Below are 5,944 nucleotides of genomic sequence, written 5' to 3' on the forward strand. Positions count from 1 at the left end.
AGTCTGTACGGGGACCTGAACCATCGACCCTCCAGTTACCAACCAAACTCTCTGCGGACTGAGCTGCTGCTCTTGATGACCATTGACACCCGCCAACCCGCCAAATGTCTTGGAGTAACTAACTGTTACTATTGACGTAAAGTTACTAGCCAATTTGGCCAATGATGAATGAATCAAATAACACTGTGTGTGTTTGAATCGGCAGTTTGACTCAGTGTTGCCAGATGGGTTTGTTTCCCAACAAGAAATTTGTGTATTTTGTGTGTGTTTGGCTTGGAAACCTAATCTTATCTGGCAACACTGCTTGTAGTACTGGTGATCAAAAAACTGAACATAAAGCCCTGGATGTAATGATCATTGCTAGCTCTAGACTTGTGTTCTTCTCTTCCGCTTTTAGACTGTCATCTCTTTTTTATTGCTGTCTGAATCTGTTTCCATGCAGGGAAATCACCTCTTGTAACATGATACATTGAACACTTGAGGGTGATGCATGGACAGGGCTGCTGTGTAAATACACTTACGTGGATGATTTCCCCCAGTCTGCAGGCCAGCACGGAGGGGATGTTGCCACTGATACGGCTGCTCCGTACAGTCTGCAGCCATCCTGGGTGGGCGAGGCCAGCCATGCTTCAACACGATAATCTCCAAGACAGGCTCAGCCCTTTGTTCCTCTTCAAAGGATATTTGAAAGGAAAAATATCCACCTCAGGTTTTACAACCAGAGTTAACCCCTCAGACAGAGCAGATAAGTCCCCTCACCAGAGACCAGTATCCAGAGTCCATTAAAGACGCTCAATGGTCGGATGACAGTTTCACTTTTTTTTTCTTTCTGTTTTGTGTCTTTGATGTCTTACTGTAGCATAACTCTGAGAGTTAATGTGGCTCTGTTTGTCTCATTCTATCTTACAGAACTGCATTGTTACTCAGAGGGACATTATCTGACTCCCTCTGCTGACTGGCTTTTACTTCATGTTCCACGGACTAAGTCTGAACTTGCTTTTATTTTTTGAATTTTAGAATTAGATCTTAATTTAGATAGATAGATAGAAAGATGTATAATGTCAATATATGGAAATAACAATATATATAGATAGATAGATAGATAGATAGATAGATAGACTTTATTAATCCCAAATTTTGAAATTACTCTGTTACAAGCAGCAAGTTATAAGGTTACACACATACTTACACAATATTTACAAATAAAACTTGCTAGAAATTTACTAGAAATAATGAATAAGATAAAATGAAATAAGATAGCAACTACTGAAAAAAATATAAGTAATGTAAAAAAGTGTAGAATTAAATTTACAATCTACTAATCAATCACAAACTCATCAGACATTACAATACAGAGTCCTCAATCAACGGGGGGGGGGGGGGGGGGGGGGGGGGGGTCGGTGGCGGCAGAGCCATAAATTCAGTAAATTCATTTACACGTCCATGGTGAAATATCATAGAGGGCTGATGCGGCCCGTTTCATTGAGCTCAGTGTCTCATAGTCTTTTCCCATTCAGAAAGGAAGACACTCTAGAGATAACCTAGAGAAAAACTGCTTTTTCATTTAGTGCTCCTGACTTCTGGAACAAGCTACAGCACTTCCTTACAATCAAGTCACTTCTTCCCTTTTGGACAAAATGTAAAAATCTGGTTTTTAACCTTCAAACTTCTACCTGTTCTACCTACTTTACATAGTGATGTTGTTTTGTCTTAAGTAATTAACTCGATGTCATTGCAAATGAGGGCTGTACCTTAATAATTTCCCGAGAATAAATAAAGGTTGAATGAATGAATGCATGACTGTATGCAAATACTCAGGCACACAAGAGCAAACGGGGGGACATGTGGGACATGTCCCCCCTCACTTTCACAGAGCACTATAAAGAAATATGTGATAAAACAAAGTGCTGGTTTTCAAGTCATTGAAAAATCTAGGATCTAAATCCGGGGATAAGAATCACATCAAGGGCCAGACATGTAAAGTTTATTACTTTTATTTCATGAAAAAGTAAAACATTGTTGACTGTATGTTATTGTCTCATATTGTCTTCTATATTCTGTTCAACAAAAAAGTTGAAGAAAATGCCCAAAAATATCGGAAAAACGTTGCAACAAGCGTCAAAAATGTCGTAAAAGGCTTTAAACACGCTGACGAAAGCACAAACAACTTTGTAAAAAGTGACAAAAACTCTGTGGGACAAAATTAATTGTAAAACTAAGTAGATATGGGCCTTGAGTTTTGAGCTAAATCCAACTAATGCTGCATTACATAAAACAAATTGTGTGCTGTTTCTTGGTTCTTATTGATGATCAGCTGGCCTTCACATAGTCAACAATCATAACATCAAATTATGGATGTGGATGAGCAATACACTCAAATGAGAAAAAATTATTATCTTTTTGCACATACTTGTTTCATTGTCATGGTCCGCCTTTAGTGGCCAGTTAAAATGTTAGCAGGTCTTCCATTGGTGCGGCAGTAAATGGTCGCACCAACACATGCATGTGCATGAGATTCACCCTGTGCCCTCAGCTCAACACAGCGCATTGGAGGTCAGACAGACCAAGGCCATGACAATACAACTAGACAAACATGGACCTATCCTTTTAACCTTTGACCCTTCCCCGAGCCTCTAACCCTGACCACGGGCACCAACAGAGAAAGAGGGGTGGAGGGCAGGACAGAAGGAATTGGGGATGGGAATTGATGAGAGCTGCTGTGGAGGACGTTAAAAGACTCTGATTTGAGGTTTGAGATTGATCTGATGATGTGCAACCCGTTCTTACTCCCAAATTGTCAAATCTGGGTTCAGGGTCAAGGTCAGAACGCAAAAAGCACCCTTTAGCATACTTCAACTACTCAAAGCGCTTTTACATGGTAGAGGAACCACTCACCATTCACACACATTCATACACTGTGGCCGGGTCTGCCGTACAAGGTGCCACCGTAAGAGGATGCATAAAAGACCGAAAAAAGGAGGTTGGTTGGGGTGGGGGATGGGTCAAACTACACAGGACATTCACCCAGGAGATCGGGGTTCATGTCCCATTTGCATCACTGAAAAGGGCATCTGTAAGCCCACCCACCATCTTTTCCTAAACCTAACTGTCCTGTGTCAGTTAAACATACTTCCCGACCCAGAGCGTCCATTTATGAGCACCAAAGGCTCCTGACCAAGCGCTTGTATTTGACGCGTTGGGATGGGATGTGTTTTGATGTAAAAACCTTGAGAGCGGGAACAAGTAATAACTCTGGAAAGTTAAGAGCAACTTCTCATCAACCTTTGTGAGATAAGATGTAATTAATTGTATTGTATCATGGAAAGGAATGATTTGTTTGATATTTATTTATGTAATTGATGATTTTAAAAAAGATGGACATATAACAACGGACACATAACACCGCACAACACACCAACATTAAAAATCACTGAGAATAAAAACACAAGGGCTTGTTTCTATTTAAAGCCACTTAAATGGAATTTGGCATTGGCATTTCTTTAAACCAATCACAAACATCTTGGGCAGTGCTAAGCACCAGACGGCACCATGGTGCCGCTGCAAAATAGCCTCGGGAAGGAACTTGTTTTGGTGGAATGTGTAGGTTCAAAAGTTGTTAACCATACTCATCATTAAACTCAAAGAAAGCGTACGGTAACGGATTTCCGGTGGAAATAACTAATATACACTTCCATGAAAAAATGGCCATTTGGATTGAATTTTGAGAAAACAGCTTGAAGAGAGGAAGTATTTAAGTGAAAAAAATTCAAGACATTTTGGAAACATTTTGTACTTTACAAACACATTTACATCCATGTATGTTTGTAAAAGCAGACAAAGACGTTTCCTTTGATTACACATACACTAGTTGTACACACTAAACCTTCCTCAGATCCTGTTCATTTCTGGAAACCTAATAAAGAAATCTAATCCAATCATCTAATCCTCATCAGAACCCATTAACTTAAATGTTTGTTTTCATCTTAAAGCGGCACTTATAAAAGGCCATCATTTTGTGACACCCACATTGGCGTTTGTTTCCTCATTCAAATTAGACTGAAATTTTTAATTTTAATCTGTGTATTGATCCCCTATGGGGAAATTACAATTTACACTCTGTGTCCACACATGGTTAGTTTACACACACAGTCCTGAACTACACACACACTAATGGAGAGACGTCAGAGTGAGTGGGTTGCCAGCCGAACCAGCGCCCTGAGCGGTTAGGGGGGTACGGTGCCTTGCTCAACAGCACCTGGCAGTGCCCAGGAGGTGAAGTGGCATCTCTCCAGCCACCAATCCACATTTTTGGTGGATATTTTTGGTCCATACGGGGACTTGAACCAGTGACCCTCCGGTTCCTAACCCAACGCTCTACGGACTGAGCTACTAATGTGGAGAAAACTTAATTGTAATTTCTTGGTATGAAAATTCAGTGCTGTGTAATAATGTATAATATTGGTGCTTATTATTATTAATCAACTGTAGTCCAAAAATATCAAATGGGGCCCAAAAACACAAACGTGAATGTAATTGCAGTGCACACACTTGACCTTTGACCCCTGCATCCTGGCACATTGAACAATATTATCTCCCCCTGGTTCAGTTGTTGCATGCTGTACATGTTTCTTTCCACAAGCCGTCACTCTGATGAACAGCTGACTCCTGACCCACAGTGTCAGGTTCAATTCTATACAATAACCCAGTAACACTGTCTCTAGACAGCACCTGTTCTCTGGTTCCACTTATTATTCCATTTATTTAGTATTTATTCACCATTCTCATTCTCATTTCTTACTTATTATTTGTTGCTTATTCATCATTCTCATTCCCTATTCCAGAGCGGTTCATACTGTTCATACTGTTCATATTGTAATATCATAACATAATACTATTTATCCCAGTATCCTTTGCACCATGCTCCACATTTAAGTAATTTTTATTGCACTCATCATTGCACTCAGGCCTCTATATTGTATCTGTTTAGAGTATGTATATATTAGTGTGTATATATTGTTTGGTTGTTTTGCATGTGTGAGCGCATTGTGAGCAAAGATGTTCCAAAGTAAAATTCCTCGTATGTGTCCTCATACCTGGCAAATGAAGCTGATTCGGATTCGGATGTGTTATACACGGTGACATACATACCACGTGAACACCCCCCCCCCCCCCCAGGCTGTCCTGGCACAAGCAGGGCTACATGTCACCATGACATGCAGACTAATGCAGGAACAAGCAGGACATGGATTAGGCAGAAATCCTTAATGGGATTCCATTATGTTGCTGCTGTTGGAGACCAGGCAGGTGTGCTGCAACAATGAGCTCTTGCAAGTGGAAGCAGTGTGTGTGTGTGTGTGTGTGTGTGTGTGTGTGTGTGTGTGTTTGTGTGTGTGGGTACATGTGTGTATGTGTGTTTAAGAGACTGTCCCGAGACACGCTCCCATAGGTGACTGGTGCAAGCAGCAATTACGACTCATTTTTACATTTATGTTGACAGGGCCGTCTAGTGGCTGTAGTAATTATAACAGGAGCAAAGCAGGACGGAAGGTGACAACGTTTCGTAAAAGCACCAAATTCATACACAGGACTTTCACTCAAGAGAAGGGGATTTGTGTTGCGTTTGAAAATTGAAGAAAATGGGCGCCCAGATAGCTCATTTGGTAGAGCGTGCACCCACATGAAGGGGTTTATTCCTCTGTTTGAATCCAAACTTGCGGAAATTTCCTGCATGTCTTCCTCCCTCTCTCTTTCCCCTGTCATATAAAAGCTGTCCCACAGATCAAAGGCAGAAACACCCCAAAGAAATGATAAAAAATGATCTTTAAAAAAAAGAAAAGGGTGGGATGCGTGGGATTTCCTCCTTTCTGGTCTACATATTTTCTCTGCCTACAGGTGGGGACAAAATGTAAATGTAAATGTGCTGTATTTATATAGCGCTTTTCCA

At 40.7% G+C, this 5,944-nt stretch overlaps 1 long non-coding RNA gene across 1 annotated transcript in view; it reads right to left on the minus strand.

The window, feature by feature from the left end:
- The window catches only part of LOC116691612 (uncharacterized), an 18,754-nt gene that overhangs the window by 12,089 nt on the left and 721 nt on the right, over positions 1 to 5,944 (minus strand). The window lies entirely within an intron of this gene.

The sequence above is a fragment of the Etheostoma spectabile genome, chromosome 6, assembly GCF_008692095.1.
Source record: "Etheostoma spectabile isolate EspeVRDwgs_2016 chromosome 6, UIUC_Espe_1.0, whole genome shotgun sequence".
In the NCBI taxonomy this organism is placed as follows: domain Eukaryota; kingdom Metazoa; phylum Chordata; class Actinopteri; order Perciformes; family Percidae; genus Etheostoma; species Etheostoma spectabile.